Source organism: Amblyraja radiata, chromosome 28 (genome assembly GCF_010909765.2).
Source record: "Amblyraja radiata isolate CabotCenter1 chromosome 28, sAmbRad1.1.pri, whole genome shotgun sequence".
Lineage (NCBI taxonomy): Eukaryota > Metazoa > Chordata > Chondrichthyes > Rajiformes > Rajidae > Amblyraja > Amblyraja radiata.
The window spans coordinates 15,558,413-15,576,502 of NC_045983.1; positions in this window are offsets into that span (position 1 = coordinate 15,558,413).

Genomic DNA, 18,090 nt, shown 5'->3' on the forward strand with positions numbered 1-18,090 from the left:
GTTGGCTATATTTAAGAGGGAGTTAGATGTGGCCCTTGTGGCTAAAGGGATCTGGAGAGAAGGCAGGTACAGGATACTGAGTTGGATGATCAGCCATGATCATATTGAATGGCGGTGCAGGCTCGAAGGGCCGAATGGCCTACTCCTGCACCTATTTTCTATGTTTCTATTCCCCCTCCACTCCCCCATTTACCCTCCCCAATTCTCCTTCTCCCCACATCCCCTTTTCCCCACTCCACCCTGCCATTCACCCCCCCCCCCCCCCCCCCCCCCCGGCATTTCCCTCTACCCCCTTCTCTTCTCCCGAGCCTTGTCTCTCTCCCTCTCACACTTTCCTCATCACTGCATTCCACCTCTCTCTCCCATCCTCTCCCCTCTCCCCTGCGCGACCGGTGCGGTTCAGTGGCGGAGTCCGGGTTCTCCAGTTCCCGGCTGCCTGCGGCTCAGACCCTCGCTCCTACCGCCACCCTGCGCCGGCGGCCGGGAGCACGAGTCGGGCGCTGTCAGAGTCGAGGACCGGCGGAGCGCCGCTGGCTCCACTGGCCGCCGTGAACACGGGGGGGGGGGGGGGGGGGCGCCGTCCAGCAACACAGAGCAGCTTCCTCTCTCGGAGCCGCAACCCGGTCTGTTCCTCTCCCCACAGACGCTGTCTGCCAACCCCAACCCCCCCCCCCCCCCCCCCTCCTTATTATAAATTATTATTTATTTAAATCATTTGCTATGTCGCTCTTCCAGGGAGATGCTAAATGCATTTCGTTGTCTCTGTACTGTACACTGACAATGACAATTAAAATTGAATCTGAATCTGAATCCTCCATTGAGATTTTATTTCAGATTTTCAGCATCTGCCTGTTTTTCCGTCTTCCCACCAACTCGGCTGTTGCGGGGGTTCGGGCTGTGACACCAGTGACGACGAAGCAGCGGGTTTCACCTCCAACCCTGGATGGTGAGCGGTTGGCAGGGGAACCTGCGGGTGGTGGTGTTCCCCTGCCTCTGCCCCTGTGCTGCCCGAGAGACGTCTATATGAATGTGTGGGCCGGACACACAGAGCTGCCAAAGGAACCGCGGGCTGGGCAGCACCGGGTCCACGTTTGGTCACCGTTTCAGGTCCAGACCCGCCGCCAGCCCCAACTACCGCTTCCTGCGGGGGGAGGGGGGCTTCACTCACTGAGGGGATGTGAATGGAGGTGAACACTTTGCTACCAGTGGCCATGCCCACCCCTGACAGAAGGTGGCTGGGTCCAGGACCCTGCCCTAAGCAGCTCCCACACTGATGGGCTGGGGCTGGGGCGAGTGACTACCCCCCCCCCCCCCCCCCCGGACCATCCCTCCGGGCCAACCCTCGCCACCCGGGACCCTTCCTTCCCTCCCTACCCCGGTCTCCACTCCCTCGCTGAAGCCTCCACCTCTCGCCCCGGGGCCGCCTACTCCCAGCCCGGTATTGCGCCCCCACCGCGGGGACCGTCCGCCCGCCTTCCCGAGGCCAGGACAGAGCTTGGACCAGCCCACTGCACTCCTCCTGAACTCTGCCTCTCCTGCTACTCTCTCAGGGACTCGCTTCTAAACTTTTCCATGTGACAAAATAAAGCGGATTTTTTTTTTAATGGGGAAAGAATTTCCAAATGTTTTAACTTTCCTCTGATCGCTGTAGGCAATGGCAGCGCGGCCTCGCTCGCCGCTTAGTCTGCGAATCATTCACCTCACACAGCCGCGGATGGAGGGAGATGACCCAATACGCCGTCCCCACACCGCCCCTCGACCCCTTCCTCACCCCAACACCCCACCCACCCCTCACCTCCATCCTTCCTCATCCCTTCCCCACCGCAACCTTCCCCTGTCCCCCTATCAGCCCCAACCCCTTCCTCATCCCTTCCCTCACATCAACCCCCCACCCTCCCCCCTCTCCCCATCCCTCCCCTCCCTCCACCCCCTCATCTCCATCACCCCAGTCCCCCCCCCCCCACCGCCCAAACCCCCCGTTCCTTTTCACCCGCTCCCCCACCCCTCTCCCTCCGACCTACCCCTCTCTCCCCGTCCACTTCCTTCTCCCGTCCCTCTTCCTCTCGATCTATCCCTCTCTCCCTTCCCGTTCCTCTCCCCAACCCTCTCTTTTTCTCCACCCCACATTCTTCCTCCTCCCCACCCCTTTCCCGTCCCAATCCCGCACCTCGCCCACCCATTCCTACCTACCCCGCCCCTCTCTCTCCCACCAAAATGTCTCACTCCACCTCTCTACAACTCGAATGTCTCCCGTCCCCATAACGTAACCCCCCCCCCCGGTGTGGGTGGAGAAGGGGGGGGGGGTCCGCGCCTCGTCCACACCACCGTCAACTTCCTGCACTTTGAGAATGTTGGACTTTTAACGAAGGAGGTCTGGGGGTAATTATTCTCACGGCTACGGGACTGGACGCGCAGGCCCCCCCCCCCACACTCGTGCTGGAGGGGCCCTGCCCGACACATGGCTCCAGGTACAGCAGGTGGGACAAGGCGGGGAGTCACGCCGGCGGGAGCGCAGGTGCTGCCCGCGGGGATATTTACACTGCTCGGCATCCAGGTGTCAGTGCGAACGCACGCAGGTATGTGCATCCAGGTGTGCAGACAGCTGTGGATGCGGGCGCTGCCAGCGCACAGGTGTGTGCATCCAGGTATGCAGTGTGTCCGGGCTGAATGTTGACAGGGGTGCGACTAGTCAGGTGTGCGCGCACTATCAAATAGATGCAAATCCAGATGTGGACCCAGCGGAGCTGTCCGAGTGGGAGGGAGGGGCTGAGAGTGTGGGAGCCCCCGCCCTACATCGCCAGGAGCGGCCACCGTTCCAGACCCACCCCGGGAATCGTAGCTCCGCCGTGGGACCGGTAATCGTAGCTCCTCGCTGGGACCAGGAATTAGCAGCTACGCCTACGCCACTGGGTCAGGTATCGCAGCTCCGCCGTGGGACATGGGGTTGGAGCGCTGCAGCGCAGGACCACCTGCACCAGGTGGCGAGACCGCTCCACCGCTGGTGGAATCTGAACCAAAACCAGGGAATGCCGGGAATGACCAACAGGCCGGGAAGCGTCTGGGGGGAGTGAAGCAGAGTTAACGCTTCTGGTTGATGACCTTTCATCGGAACTGGGAACGTCATGAGAGAACCGGGTGATATGTAGGGTCAGGTAGGATAAGTAGGCACAGCGAAGGTGGAGAGAGCGGGAGGGGGAAGGTGATGGGACCATGAAATGAAGTAGCAACGTGACCTTCACTCAACACTGAGTCGCGGCCTGTCCCCGGTCACAGGGAGTCCTCCACACAGCGAGCTTGGTTGGAAGAACGCAGGAGACCTGAGAGAGGGAGGTCAGAGCGAGTGTGGGGTCAGAGTTGAAGGGCAAGGAGGTGAACTGGTGGGTTCGAGTCTGTGCCTGGTCTCTACCTTCCAGATGAAACCTCGTGTGAACGAAAAGTGCGGGTACCTGGAACCGTAGCCCCAGTGGGAGCGAGGGCAAAGGGGGCAAAGAAATCCCAGTGGAAACTGTGCTGCGAGGGGATGGCATGCGAGGCAGGAGTAATGTATGGGGAGAGGAGTGGGAGGGAGAGGAGTGGGGGGGGAGAGCAGTGGGGGGGGGGGGGGGTTATCAAACAGGTTGGACACTGTCGCTGCTCCTCTGACAGGAGAAGTGGAGTCAAAGCTAAGTAATTCACTGTGACGATGTTGAGCCGGGTGGGTAAGGGTGGGGAGAGTGGAGTTGAACCTCTGTCCCAAGGCAAAGCAGAGGGTCCCCAGCCACACTCAGTGTGAAGCCGACAAGGGAAGAGGCGCTACACTACCAGACAGAGTCAAAGCTCCCACTGCACCGACCCGGGCCGTCACACATTCCCGGAGACTGGCACAGAGTGAAGCTGCCCCCAGCCGCCTGTAACGTCTGCGGTGAGGAAGAGACCATGTTCCACGTGTGTATGGAGTGCCGGAGGTTGCAGCTCCTGTATGTGAAGGGACTGCTCCTCAAGTTTTGGGTGCATTTTAGTTCCACGATTTTGGTATTTGGGCACAAGGAGGGTCGATCGGGAAGGGGGAGGGGGGGGGGTGCGATCTCCCTGTCCGTCTGCTCCTGGGCCTGGCCAAGATGGCCATTCGCGGGTCCAGGCAGTGGGTAGTCGATGGTCACACCACAGTCGGCTGCCTGCAACCTCTTCCAGGCCCATGTCCGTGCTCGCGTGTCCCTGGAGAGGGAACACGGGGTGTCCATGGGGACTCTGGAGGCTTCCGTGAACGCTGGTCGCCATGGGGTTCGAGTGCATTGTAGATAAAGATGCCATTATTGTATTATGATGATTGCCTGATGCAATGTGACTATTGGACGCCTTCTATACACTGAAATATGCAATTATTGAATAAAATCCTTGAAAGGAAAATAAAGAGTGAAACGGCCTCTGCACTGTCCCATCTCACACTCCCGGAGTGAGTGATCTCCCTCCACACTGTCCCAATACTCATTACTGTGTCTGACATTTCCATCCCACCGATGGTTCTTGTGTAGCTCCAGTCTGAGGTCTGTCAATAGGAATTGTTTCTGGCGGAGCAGAAGCTGGAGCTGTGGCACCACCTGGTGGGGACGGCTCTGCACTGCAGGGCTCCACATCCAGGTTCTGCTCCTGGTCCCAAAGTGTATCTGCGATTTCACCCCGCTCCACATCATTAGGGCAAAAGAGGCAGGAGGAGGAATCGCTTCCAATCCGTCCGCCTCTAATAGGACAAGGACAGGATGGAGGTGCTACTAAATATTTGTAATTTGGACTATCATGCCTCTCTCCACTTTCTCGATCTCTCTGTCTCCATCACAGGGGGCAGACAATCGTATGATGTCTATTATAAACGCACTGACTCACAAAGTTATCTGGACTACACTTCCTTCCACCAGGCATCTGCAAGAGTGCCGTCCCCTCCTCTCAATGTTTCTGCCTCCGTCAGATCTGTTCCAAAGATAAGGCTTTCCACTACAGTCATTCAAGATGTCCTGTGGAAGAAAGAACAGCAGATGCTGTTTAAACCGAAGAAAGGCACAAAAAGCTGGAGTAACAGTGGGACAGGCAGCATCTCTGGAGAGAAGGAATGTGTGATGTTTCGAGTCAAGACCCTTCTTCAGACTGATTTGGGAGAAGGGAAACGAGAGATATAGATGATGATGCGGAGAGATAAAGAACAATGAATGAAAGATATGCAAAAAAAGTAATGATGCTAAACCATTGTAGGCTGTTTGTAGGGTGAAAATGAGAAGCTTGTGCGACTTGGGTGGGGGAGGGATAGAGAGAGAGGGAATGCCAGGGCTACCTGAAGTGAGATAAATCAATATTCATATCACTGGGCTGTAAGCTGCAGATGCTGTTCCTCCAATTTGTGTTTAGCCTCACTCTGACAATGGAGGAGACCGAGGACAGAAAGGTCTGTAGGAATGGGAAGGAGAATTAAAGCATCCAGCAACCGGGAGATCAGGTTGGTTCAGGCAGGCTGAGCGAAGGTGTTCCGCGAAACGATCACCCAGTCTGTGTTTGGTCTCGCCGATGTATAAGAGTCTACATCTTGAACAACGGATACAACAGATGAGGTTGGAGGAGATGCAAGTGAACCTCTGCCTAATCTGAAAGAACTGTCAGGGTCCCTGGACAGAGTCGAGGGAGGAGGTATAGCGACAGGTGTTGCACCTTCTATGGTTGCAGGGGAAGGTACCTGGGGAGGGGGTGGCTTGGGTGGGAAGGGATGAGTTAACCAGTTGCAAAGGGAATGGTCTCTGCGGAAGACAGAAAGGGGTGGAGATGGAAATATGGGGCTAGTGATGGGATCCCATTGGAGGTGGCGGATATTTTGGAGGATTATCTGTTGTATGCGACGGCTGATGGGGTGGAAGGGTAGGACTAGGGGGACTCTGTCTCTGTAAGGACTAGGGGAAGGGGAGCAAGGGCAGAGCTGTGGGGTACCGAGGAGACATGAGTGAGGGCCTCATCTATGATGGGCGACGGGACATCTCGGATGTTTTAGTATGGAACAACTTATATTGGGCGCAAATGTGACGTAGATGGAGGAATTTGGAGTAGGGGATAGAGTCTTTGCAGGAAGCAGGGTGGGAAGAAGTGTCGTTGTGATAGTTGTGGGAGTCGGTGGGTTTGTAATAGACGTCAGTTAATAGTCTATTTCTTGTGAAGGAGACTGTGAGATCAAGAAAGGGGAGGGAGGTGTCGGAGGTGGTCCAAGTAAATTTGAGTGCAGGATGAAAATTGGTGGTGAAGTTGATGAAGTTGAAAATTGGTGGCGAAATTTCAAGATGTCCTTGTTCTTTAATAAATGTGGTTTCCCCCCTGCTGTCATAGATGTATCCCTGACCTGCATCTCCTCTGTGTCCCGTAGTTCTGCTATCGTCCCTCCTCTCCCCAGATAGAACGAGGATAGAGTTCCCTGGTCCTCACCTTTCACCCCACCAGCCTCCGCACCCAACTCATAATTCATTGACAATTCCATCACCTTCAATGTGATCTCACCGTCTTGCATCCCACTCCTTACATACACACAACTCCCCTCACATCTCCATGGATCACTCATCCCTTTCCACTCCATTTATTCCTCCCCATATACTTTCCACTGCAACTGCAGGAGTTATAATACCTGTCCCTACACCTCTTCTCTCACATCCTTGTAAGGACCCCAGCAGTCCTTTCAGGTGAGGCAGAGGTTCACATGCACCTCCTCTAACCTCATCTTCTGCATTCGCTGCCCTGATGTGGCCTCCTTTACATCAGCAAGACCAAGCATATACTCGGCAATCATTTTGCCAAACACTTGCACTCGGTATGTCATAGACTCATGGATCTCCCATTTTTTAACCATTTTAACTCCCCATTCCCACATTGACCTTTATGTCCTGGACCTCCTCCATTGCCACACACAAACTGGAGCAACAGCATCTCATATTCCACTTGGGTAGGTTACAACTCATTGCATTCTCCTCCCTTTCCCCCTCCCCTGTGCCCCTTGCAGATGTGTACCCATTTATCCGACTATTCTGACACCCCCTGTCCCCTTCCACCTACATCCCATCCTCTGCCTTCACATTTCACTTCACCTCTCATTAGCTTCCACCCATTTGTCTCCATTTCATCGCTAGCCTTTGTCCACCCATCTGCCAATCACCCCCTCTCCCTCTCACCTCTAGGGCCTGGGCTATAGGGAGAGGTTGGGCAGGCTTGGGGCTGTATTCCTTGGAGCGCAGGAGGCTGAAGGGCGAGCTTAAAGAGGTGCATAATATAATGATAAGAATAAACAGGTTGACTGCACCGTCATTTTCTTAGGGTAGAGGAATCAAAATCTAGAGGGCACATGTTTAAGATGAGAGAGACAAGATTTAATCGGAATCTGGGGTGTATGGAACAAGCTGCCAGAGAAAGTAGTTGAGGCAGGTGCTATAACAAAGTTTAAAAGACATTTGGACAGGTTTTTTCATCTTTTTCCTCATTGGGGAGATACTTGTTCCTCGTATCTCTGCCTCTGCATTGCGGCTGCAACAATGAGGTGCTGGCGTTCTCTTTCTTGCCTACACCAGGGATCGACTGCTGGAGCTCCGACCGCCACGACTGACTGGCTTCGCCAGGGTTACATCAGAAATCCCCAAGGAACTGAGGGGGAAATACAGGGAATTTCCTGTACGTCTGGAGTAAAACGACGTGCGGAGAAAAGGAGGCACAAGCCACACTTGTCTTCCATCACAATGGGGATGTGAGATCCTGGCTAACAAGATGGATTAGCTAGTTGCACTAGTGAGGATCCAGGGGGAGTACTGTGAAAGCAGTGTGATGTGTTTCACGGAGACATGTCTCCACAGGGACATCCCTGAGTCTAACGTGAGTGTGGTCGGGCGGACAGGGGCTGCAGAGAGAATGGCCAATGTAAAGGTGGGGACTTGTTATTCTCGCTAACAACAAATGGTGCAACCCTGGTCACATCACAGTTAAGGAGCATGTGTGTGTAGCCTGGACATTGGCTGTGGGTCTCTGACCATACTATAAGCCCAGGGAATTCTCACACGATATTGTGGTGGCTGTTTACATTCCTCCATCCACCAACTCGCTGCACGTGAGTGACGTCATCCACACAGTCACCGCGAGACCCCAGACACGGTACCCGAGTGCTTTCATCGCCATCTCGCGGGATTTCAACCATGTGACTCTGGACGCCACCCTACCCACTTTCACTCAGTTTGTTGACTGTCCCACCAAGGATATGAAAATATTGCACCTGCTCTATGCCAATTTTAAAGAGGTGTACATAGCCCCTTCTGCCACTGGGAAGATCTGACCACAACCTGGTTCACCTCCTCCCCAGGTCCTGAGGCTGCTTGTGACCACAAGGTCTGTGAGGAGGTGGCAACAGGAGGCCTGTGATGCTCCTCTATAGGGCTGTTTTGAGGTCACAGACTGAGACGCATTCTGAAGTCCCCACAGAGAGGACATTTACGGATTGTGTTACCAGTTACATGAAGTTCTTTGTGGATAACGTTGTCACTGAGGAGACTGTACACTGTTTCCCCAACAACAAGTCCTGGGTCACCAGTGACATAAAGGTCTCAACCAGAAGAAGATGGCCTCAGGAATGATGACAGGGAGGAGGTGAAATGGGTGCAGTAAGATCTGAAGGTGACACAAAGACAGGGTAAGGATGACTACAGGAGGAAGCTGGAGCTGAAACTTCAGCAGAACAACATGAGGGATGTGTGGAGCGGTATGAAGAGCAGGTTAGGCTACAAGACCAGTGGTCTGGGGAGGGAAAGCCATCTGGACTGGGCCAACGAGCTAAACCTGTTTTTTAATATATTTGATGGAGGGGCATCTTCCCCCCCCCCCCCCTCCACCCCCTTCCCACCTGACAGGCTCTCCCCTTCAATCCCCCTGGTCCACTTCCTCTGCCCTTCCTTTGTCGCTCCTGACCATCAAGGCTGAGCAGGTGAGGAAGGAACTGAGCAGACTCTGCCCAGGCAAAGCCACTGGTGTCAGCCCTGGGTTACTCAGGGTGTGTGCCAGCCAGTTGTGCGGAGTACTCCAGCATACCTTCTACCTGAGCCTGAGCCTGGAGAGGGTTCCTGTGATGTGGAAAACATCTGCCTGGTTCCTGTACCAGAGAGGATGCGCCCCAGCTCCTCCAATGACTACTGACTGGTGGCGCTAACTTCACACATCATGAAGTCCCTGGAGAGGCTGGTGCTCACTCTCCTGCGACCTCTGGTTAAATCCTACCTGGACCCCCCCCAACAAAGATGGGGGCTGTGGACACATATCCTATGCTCACCTGGATAAGCTGGGAAGCACTGTGTGAGTCATGTTTTTTACTTCTCCAGTGCTTTTAACACCATCCGGCCTAGGGAGCAAACTGACGAAGATGCGGGTGGATGTTCTATTGGTGTCCTGGATCAGCAACTACCTGACTGGATGACCACAATGTGTCAGGCTACAGGACTGTGGTGAGCAACACAGGGGCCCCACAGGGGGCGGTCCTCTCTCCCTTCCTGTTCACCATCTACACCTCGGACCTCAGATATAACTCCGTCTCCTGCCACCTGCAGAAGTTTTCGATGACTCTGCAATTGTGGGCTGCATCAGTGAGGGGAGGGAAGCTGAATACAGAGGTGTAGTCAATGACTTTGTAGTGTGGTGTGGGCTGAATCACCTGCAGCTCAACACCGACACTAACTAAGGAGTTAGTGTATGGACTTTAGGGTGGGAGGAACACCCCTGCCCCCTGTCTCCATCAATGGTGTGATTGTGCAGTTTACCAAGGAGTACAAATACCTTGCAGTTTATGTGGACAGTAAACTGGACTGGTCCAGGAATGCTAAGGCCCTGTACAAGAAGGGACAGAGCCAGCTGGACTTTGTGAGAAGGCTCCGCTCCGTCAACGTCTGCAATAAGATGCTGCAGATGTTCTACCAATTGGTGGTGGCCAGGGCCATCTTCTTCGTTGTCGTGTGCTCGGGCAGCAGGGCAAAGGCCGCAGGACGGCAATAGGATTAACAAACTCATTAAGAAGGCTGACTCAGTCCTGGGGGTGGAGTTGGATTCATATGAGGTGGTCTTGGAGGGGGGGATGCTCCTCAAACTGTGGAGCATCTTGGACAATACAGCTCACCCCCTCCATGACACACTGAGCAACCTAAGGAGCACCTTCAGCAACAGACTGGTTCCACCGCGATGCAGTACAGAACGCCACATGAGGTCCTTTTTCCCTGTGGCTATCAAACTGTACAACTCCTCTCCTTTCTGTCATGGGGTAGACTGACTCCCCCCCACACCCACCCCCTCCCAATCTTTGCACACCCCCAATCCTTTCCACTCGTCACTTTGATTTACGTTTCATGTATCTTGTTGTCAGACCAACTTCCCTCCTGGGATAAATAAAGTTCTATCATGTATGGTACGTGGATAGGGAAAGTTTAGATGGATATGGGCCATTGGGAATAGCTTAGATCGGGCATCTTGGTCAGCGTGGACAGGTAGGGCCGAAGGGCCTAGTATGCTGTATGTCTCGTGGCCAGTGCAGAACATCTCCCCTTTTCTTCTTCCATTGACAGGCTGGTCTCCAGATATTAGCCCCAAACTTTTGGGATCCCTCTGATTTTCCCCTCTTCTCCCCCTCCCCCCTTCTTCTCCCTCTGTCCAACCTTCCCCTCCTCTCCCCTTTAACCCGCTCCCCAGCACCTGCCTGCGCCATAGTTCCCTGGTGGTGCCCCCTCCCCTGGGTTGGGGTGCAGTCGGGCTGTGATGTTCCTGCAGGATTGCTCAGTGCACGGAGCAGCATCTGGTTTAGTTGCGGCAACCCAGCCCACGGGCTCCCCCTGCTGGCGCTGCTCTCACACGCAGCGCTCAGTAAATCCACTGTCACAATATCCGACTCCCAGACCAGTGACCCCATTTCCCCATCTGCCGACCCTCCCCCGCCCACTCTCCCCCAGGAACAGTCCATGAACCCTCACAGTGGCATGGTGAGTGTATATTAGACTGAAAGTAATATTGAGAGTTTCCCTCTCTTAATCAAACACTTGTGGTTGTGTTTCTGTTCTCCAGGGATCCCTCCGGATCAGCAAGATATTGAGGAGAGCGGTGGGGTCGATACATGCAGTTTCAAATCCTTGATGAAGTCCCTCGCGGCAGGCTGTTCTGGAGGGTTCCATCACATGGGATTCAGAGTGAGCTGGTCAATTGGATTTAAAATTTTACTTGAAGGTAGAGGGTTGTTTTTCAAACGAGTGGGTTGTAACAAGTGATGTATCACAGCTGGGTCCACCGGTGTTTATTATTTATATTGATGATTTAGATACGAATGTAGGTGGCATAGTTAGTATGTTGGTGGATGACACTAAATTGGTTGCACAGTGGATAGTGAAGGCTATCTAAGATTAAAAAGGGATTTTGATCAACTGGCCTAATGGGCCAAAGCTAGGCAGATGGAGTTTAATTCAAATAATGCAAGATGATGCATTTTGAAAGGACAGGATTTAGTAGGGTAGGGCCACATGGGGAGTGTTGTAGAACAGCGAGACAGAGAGGCTCGTAGTTCCATGAAGGAGATGATACAGGTGACAATAGGTGCAGGAGTAGGCCATTCGGCCCTTCAAGCCAACACTGCCATTCAATGTGATCATGGCTGATCATCCCCAATCAGTACCCCGTTCCTGCCTTCTCCCCATATCCTCTGACTCTGCTATCTTTGAGCCCTATCTAGCTCTCTCTTGAAAGTATCCAGAGAACCGGCCTCCACCGAGGCAGAGAATTCCACAGACTCACAACTCTCGGTGAGAAAAAATGTTTCCTAGTCCCCTTATTCTTAAACTGTGGCCCCTGGTTCCGGACTCCCCCAACATCGGGAACATGCTTCCTGCCTCTAGCGTGTCCAAACCCTTAACAATCTTATATGTTTCAATAAGATGCCCTCTCATCCTTCTAAACTCCAGAGTGTACAAGCCCAGCTGCTCCATTCTCTCAGGTGGATGGGGTGGTGAAGATGGTGTTTGACACACTTGCCTTGATCGGTCAAAGTATTGAGTACAGGAGGGGACATCATGCTACAGCTGTACAAGACGTTGGTGAGACCACATTTGGAGGCCTGTACACAGACTGGTACAGGAAGATGGGAAAACTGGAAAAGGTACAATAATAATCTGAGGAGGTTACTATGTTTGGAGGGATTGACCTACAAGTACAGGCTGGGTAGCATGGGTCTGTTTTCCCTGGAGTAATGGAGGCTGTGGGGTGACCTTATAGAGGTTTGTACAATTACGAGGGCCATGTATAAGAGGAATAGCCACAATCTTTTCCCCAGGATAGGAGAGTCTAAAACAAAAGGCAAAGGTTTAAGTTGAGAGGGGAAAGATTTAATAGGAATCTGAGGTATAACTTTTCCACTCGCAGGGTGGCGGGTACATTGACCGAGCTGCCAGAGGTAGTGGTAGAGTCAGGTACAATCACATCATTTAAAAGACACTTGGATAGGTACATGGATAGGAAAGGTTTGGAGGAATATGGGCCAGACGTGGGCAAGTGGAACTAACTGGGTTAAACAACTTGTTTGGCATGAGTGAGTTGTGCTGAAGGGCCTGATTCCATGCTGCATGACCCCGTGACCCATGACACTGGTTTTGTGGGCTCTGAGGTGACTAAAGAAACAAAGAACTGCAGATGCCAGGTAAAACACAAAAGGAATCAAAGCGCTGGAGATCAGGCAGTATCTCTGGAGAACATGGATAGGAGATGGTTTATATCATGACCCTTCTCCGGGTCTGCCCCAGATGGGGCAGTGAGGGGATGGGGGGGACGGACAGGTGAAGGGTGGGTAGTGTGGGAGGTGGTGTGCTCCGTTCTTCCCCTGACGTGGGGGCTCTGTGCTCTCCTGATACATGTGCTTGAGGTTCTCAATCCCACCATGAAGGCTCCTCCTCCACTGTGAGGTTCCCAGAGTCAGCGTGGACAGTACACTTCCTTACCGAGGCTTCCAGCACATCCTAGATTCCCTTTCCCTGTCCCTCTGGGAATCTCTTCCCATGTCAGAGGGTCTGATTCTGGAGTCTGGGGTTGGGTGCAGGAATGAAGTGGCTACTGACTGAGTGTATCGAGGCCTCTGGTCCAAACCTGGGGGAGAACGCTGACACTGGTTCCCTTACCCTCCCATTAAACTGGGGGATTTTGCAGACACACCACTGGTGGGATCTCTCCAGTTACTTGTGGTGCTGCTGGTGGTGGTCCAGGTCTCAGCAACACACAGGAGGCAGCCGGGATCACTGCTGCCCAATAAACCATGAGATTTGTCCCAGGCTTGAGGACATTTAAACACTGTTCCTCAATCGGCCAATTTCTGTACTGTTGCATTGAAGGCAGTGGTGAGTGATGTCTGCCTTCACCAAGAGAAGGCACCTGGGAGCTGGGCAGTAGTTCAGGTCCCTCAGTCACTCCACTCTGGACAGGACAGGACAGGACAGGACCCCTGTTGAGAGAAAGAGTTGACGTTGACAGGCAGCAAGTGCCTAGAGAATGTGTGAACACGCGTGCTGCCCAGCAGTTCAAGAGTCCCCATCCTGAAGACGGCTGGAGATCGCAGATCCACACCTCAGTAAATGAGACTCAGGTACCAGGAACTAACTAATGAACAAAGTGATAGGTTCACCACCAGCTCGTGCATTGTGTCACTTTCACAGCCTGGCTCGTATTCTGGATTAAGCCTCTCACCAATGTCCCAGTGGAATCAGTGAACTGGCTTGCTCCAACGTAGACAAACATGGTCCTACCATCAGTGCTTGCACCACAGATGCTTGGACCACAACATGGAGCACTGATCTTCATCCTGATAAATCCTCCCTCTGAGATGCAGGCCCACCCTGCTGGATCAAACCCCTGGAGCTTTGTCCTGTTGTAACCACCTGCCCGTTTCATCAGAGCGATAGGCACAAGACCACATGGCAGCCTCTCCCGTCCTGGCACTGCCCCCCTCAAGCAAGGGACCCCAAAACCATCCTGGCCACAAATCCACTCCGCCAGCTGCTGGAGTACCTGGACTGGGAGTTCAGGAAGAGAAGCAGCTCAACAAGGATTCTAGAGCCAGGCCCAGCAGCCACACACAGTCAAGGCTGCTCCATGTCATTCCACACCTCTCCCCACTCTCCCCACTCTCCCCACCTCTCCCTGTCTCCATACCACTCCCCACGTCTCCACACCTCTTCCCATCTCTCCTCACCTGTCTAGCCTACTCCGCACCACTCCTCACCACTTCCCACTCTCCACATTAACCCTCACCTCTCCATACCCCTCCTCATCTCTCTTCACCTCTCCTCACCCCTCCACACCTCTCCACACTACCCCTCACCTCTCTACTCACTACAGCTCTCCACACCTCTCCACTCCACTCTACATCACACCCCACCACTCTCCATACATCTCCACACGTGTTCACACCTTGCCATATCTCCCCACACTACTACACATCTTGCTACTACTCTCTAAGCCTCTCCCCCCTCTCCACACCTCTCAGACCAATGAGTTGCTGCAAGGGTAAATATTAGTGAGAGAGAGGATATTTACCGTGCAGGTTGTGCCTCCCGATTGCAGAATGTGGGAGTCCACGGGCAGAGACAATTTACTGCCTCACACGCCAAAGACCTGGGTTCAATCCTGACCTCGGGTGCTGATTCTGTGGAGTGTGCATGTTGTGAAGGGGGCTTCGCGTTCATGGGATGTGAGGGATGGGCTTTCCTTCTCATCACCGATAGGACCTCTGGTGTACTCGATATTAGGTGAATAATTGTCCTTGTGCACACGGTAAACCCTGTATCGTGTGCACAGTATACACGTCCAATGCACCAGTCGATACAGTACAGTCATGACAGTACCAGTCCAGTGATCCTGTGTACACAGTACAGGTCCACACACCTTGTATACACAGTGCCAGTCCACTGGTCCTGCGTACACAATACCGGCCACTTCACCCTGTGTACACGCTCCACCCCTACTTCCTCAGCAGCTGAAGGAAATTCAACATCTTACTAATTTCTACAGATGCACCAAAGGAAGCATCACATCGGGCAGCGTTACAGCCCTGGTTTCACATCTGCTCTGCCCAAGAATGTAATAGATTGCACAGAGTTGTGGATGTAGACAAGTCCATCACACAGACCAGCCACCCCCCAGCATCGACCCCATCTACACTTCATGCTGCTTCAAGAAAGCAACCAATACAATCACACCCTGGTCATTCTCTCTTCTCCCCTCTCTTCTTGAAAGCACGTACCACCAGACTCAGGTGTAGGAGAGAACTGCAGATGCTGGTTTACACCGAATATGCTGGAGTAACTCAGCAGGTCAGGCAGCATCTCTGGAGAAAGGGAATAGGCGACGTTTCTTCAGACTGAGAGTCAAGGGAGAGGGGAACTAGAGGTATGAAAAGGTACAAAGAACATATGAATAATGAAAGGAACAGCTTTTTCCCTGCTGCTGTCCCTGCCTGGACCTCTCATAAGCTAAGGGTAAATTCCAGATCTCTAGTCTGCCCTGCAGCAAACCATGCACGTGTTTTTAATTCATTTTGTCGGCGTGAGGCTATATGTTGCACTCTGTTTATTTTCTCTATCTGCACGACCTGAAGTACTTATGTGTGACGTGTTCCGCTTGGATGGCAGCAAAACGACGTTGTACGCCCAGTCTTGGTTACACGTGACAATAGTAACGTCGCCCTGTGTACACACACACACACACATCACCTGCCGACTTATCTGTGAGTGTGGGCCAGGGGTCAGCTGTGTACTCTACGCCCGGGGTTTGTGCTACATTGCAGGCGCCGAGATGTTCGACATGGATTTGTGTCGAGGTCGCCCAGTTACGACAGCCTGGTGCAGTCAGGAGGAGGGTTGGAAAGGTGTTTGTTTTTGCTGCTGGATTCGCTGCAAGTTATCTGGATATTGTCCAGTGGTGGTGACGCCACTGCTGACTGCCTGATGACTCATTGCGGGGGAAGGAGAGGGTTTCATGGCCCACAGTGATTGTCAGGCAAGCGGCAGTGATGCACAATCTTCATTAATTCATCAACTCCTACCTCTGCAGAATAAAAAAAAACCCTTTTGTCTGTCCCCGCACGAGCGAGGCTAGACTGCACAATCAGCGCCCAAACTCACCACATCATCCTCGCAGCCTTCAGCTACCCTGGATGTGGCTGCGGGCTACACGTTGCACGGTGCCTACGTGCTGTGAAGCAATTACACATGAACAAGGGGGGTGTGGGAGCAATGTGTGTGTGTGTGTGTGCGTGACAGTGTTGGTGTGTGTATGTCAATGTGCAGTGTGTGTGTGTGTGTGTGTGTGTGCGCGAGTGTGTGTGTTTGTGTGTGTGCGAGTGCGAGTGTAGATGTGTGTGCAGAGAGTGTGTAAGAGTGTTTGTATATGTGTATGTAGATGTGTGCAGTGTGAGTGTAAGTGTGTATGCAGATGTGCGCGGGGTGTGTATGTGCGAGAGAGTGTTTATGTGTGTATGTAGATGTGTGCAGAGGGTGTATGTGTGTGCGAAAGAGAGTGCTTGTTTGCAAGTGTTTATGTGGATGTGTACAGGGAGATAGCGTGTGCGTGTGTGTGCAGATGTGTGCGGAGTGTATGTATATGTATGCATGAGTTCATTTGAAAATGTGTTTGTTGATGTGTGCAGAGTGTGTGTGCATGAGCGTGTTTGTATGTGTGCAGAGAGTGTGTGAGAGTGTTTGTACGTAGATGTGTGCACAGACTGTGCATGAGCGTGTTGTGTTGTAAGTGCGTTGGTAGATGCATTCAGAGAGAGAGAGAGAGAGTGTGTGTGTGTGTGCGTGTGTGTGTGTGTGTGTGTGTGTGAGTATGTGTGTGTGTGTGTGAGTAGTGTGTGTGTGTGTGTGTGTGTGTGTGTGTGTGTGTGTGTGTGTGGCCCATGGGTATGTCAGGGGGTTATGTATATTTCTTTGTGAGAGTGAGTGTTAATGGTTGTGAATCAAACAACAAACATCTCCAGATGCTGCAAACCTAAAATAAATACGGGGAATGGTGGAGATATTCGACAATCCAGGTGGTGTCTGTGGAGAGACAGTTCATGGTCATCGCGCTGACCTTTCAGATGCCTGTGTGTCTAAATTAAATATTCCATTCTCTGTGACTGTCAGAGTCAGTCACATCCCCGGTCACCGGCAAGACCGTCATCAGCGTCAGATAGAGAACAGAACAGTGGGAGATCCCTCACTCGGCCCACTGTTACATAGATACAGGTGCAGGAGTAGGCCATTCGGCCCTTCGAGCCAGCACCGCCATTCAATGTGATCATGGCTCATCATCCGCAATCAGTACCCCGTACCTGCCTTCTCGCCATAATTCCTGATTCCGCTAGCCCTAAGAGCTCTATCTAACTCCCCTTTGAATGCAGTGGTTCCAGTTTTGGGGTGAGATCCTTCACTGGTTACACTGAGCTTCTTTGTGCCTCCATTGAGTGAACAGTGGGATTTGTAACAGTGCAGGAGGCCACAAACTGAGTAGTTGGGCGTGGGGGAGGAGTGAGGAGTGAGGGGAATTAAAATGGCAGGAAACCATTGCCGTGAATGCAGGTGCTCTGCAAGTGTGGTCCCGGGGACTGGAGGAGGTGGAAGGGAACCGCTGCAGCCTCCATCAGGGCGGTCGGCTCGATGGACGCTGGGAGGGAGGGGGGCAGGACAGGGGTTGCCCCCCACTGTGGTTGCAAGATGTAGTGCCGTCAGACTATAGTGATGGGTTTGGACAGAACAGACCCGGGACTCACAGATTGAATACTGCGATCACTTGGGGAGGGAAAGCTACACATATGGTGAGAGTGGAAGTTACAAGGAGTGACCATGGAAGGTGAGGAACTCAGTCCATGCTCAGTCCAGGGGAAGAGGAGATGAGAGAATTGTCCGAGTTCCATACCTCCGTCTTATCTCTTCACTTGAGAGCTGACCCACACCCGTGCCTCGCAGAGGTGTTGACACTTTGTGAACCACAGACTCCCCCATTGAGCGGAGTTGACAGTGTCCTGGTACAACCTCATCCATTCCCCGCACCCCCCCCCCCCCCCCC